The sequence below is a fragment of the Plasmopara halstedii genome (genome assembly GCF_900000015.1).
Source record: "Plasmopara halstedii genome assembly, contig: Scaffold_672, whole genome shotgun sequence".
NCBI lineage: Eukaryota > Oomycota > Peronosporomycetes > Peronosporales > Peronosporaceae > Plasmopara > Plasmopara halstedii.
This window is the reverse complement of record NW_020187589.1, coordinates 831368-833326: the sequence shown is the minus strand read 5'-3', so window position 1 is coordinate 833326 and position 1959 is coordinate 831368.

Sequence of the window (1959 nt, the reverse complement as noted above, 5' to 3'; positions counted from 1 at the left end):
CCTGGGATTTTTAATGTAGCTGGCTTTGATCCGATCATATCGCATTCATTCGCACATTTAATCGTAGTTCCAGATTCTACATGTTTGTTGGGGCCAAATCGACTTCGATATCACTCCTGATAAACATCAAGTAAATGATATACAAAGATGTGATTGAAAATTCGAGTTGATTGAGTAGGGATGGGTTGCAGGACTTAGTTTTCTCAAACAACAATATTATTCTATCCTATTCGACTTATGCATTGCAGGCGTCAAACTGCGGAACACAAAATATATGACAATAAATGAGCCACCCTTCTTCGAAACATCAGCTATAACCATGCAATTGTGAGATCATTGCAAGCAGGTTAGCGAGAATGACCTCCAGGTATGTAGAGGTGGGTCGTTGCTGTCTACTCTTTCTTCTTGATAGGGTATAGCAAGGATTGAGCGTGTTGGCGGTGTGCATTGGTTGATAAGTGTTAAGCCTAAACCTTCTGCGAGCTAACGAAAGAGCGCTTTTGAGATTCCATTCTCTCTGGAGAGAGCAATGTCAGTCTGTGACAAAGTACGAAGTTTGAATGCTAGAGCTCATGAAACGCATGATACTGCCGACAGATGTGCCACATCAGCAGTCGCCTTATAGAATCACAAATACTTTTAGACGGCGCGTTAGGCAGGCAATGGAAGGTTGTACGATCTACCCGATGCTTGGAGAATTAATGTAAATACGCATGCAAACGGCTCCCAAGTTTGAAACAGAGGAGGAAAGGTGAAGTGACATTCATTATTATAGCTAATAATATATAGCTAATCATAATAATGAATGTCGCTAATCATAATAATGAATGTCACTTCATTATAGGAGGAAATATTATTAGCTATTATTATTAGCTATAATAATGAATGTCACTTCACCTTTCCTCCTATTATAGCTAATAATATACGTAAGTCAACGGTCCGCTGGAAGCGACCAACACGCGTGTCGGTTAGACTTTGCCTTCGTCAGAAAGTGTGTGTACACGCACGGGCGATTTCCATTACAGCTCCTAACCTATAACGATGTAGATTCATCTGTTGCAGTGCTAAAATGAAAAAGTAAGATTGAATATACTGTTTCCTCACAAGCATCTACATTCTATAATCCTGGTAAGTTTGATTGGTTCGTCGTGAACGTTCATATTATCAATATCCACTGCAAGTTGACTTCGTGTACCATATCAATCTGTGACATGGTACCTCAACATGGCCATCATGTTTTAACGAAGTCTAAGCTAGACTGAGTTTACGTAAGTCAACGGTCCGCTTTCAGCCTCCCTATTCTGATAAGTACATCAGTGCTATAACAACAGAACAGAAAGAGGATATACAACTATACAAGGTGTAAAGTTAATAGCCGATACAAAAAGTATGTGGTCTACACAACATGAGTAATGGGACCTGGCCCATGACAAACGCCAAAAACGCCAGGACCCAACGTCATCCTCCCAGACGAGAACTTTTTCACATGAAAGTTTATGCCCGAATGACACTCACCCGAAAGAGCTCTATGGACCACGTTCTCGTGGAGCCAGAGTTGGCAGTGCAATGGAATACCCCGCAGTGGAAAGTCGCAAATGTGAAGAATCTGGCTGTGACAGTCAGAATGCTCTCCCTAACTTACTATTTTATTGTCCGAGAGTGCATGACGGCTATGGAAGCCTGGAAGCTGCTCAAGACATTCTTCGCTGAGAAGACTCTGCATAACAGAGTGCAACATAGCAAGCAAATTCAAGAGATTATGATGTAGAGCGGCGCAAATCTCATGGACCACATGTTGAAGTTTGTTGGACTCTGCCTGAAGTGTAGCGCAGCAGGTGATGATCTGGTCGATGATGATAAGCTAGTGCTTCTAGTGGGAAGCTTGTCATACGAGTACGACGCCAAGGTTCGTATCATTGAAGCGCACATCAACGGGACATTATTAGTGCAGCGGGGCTT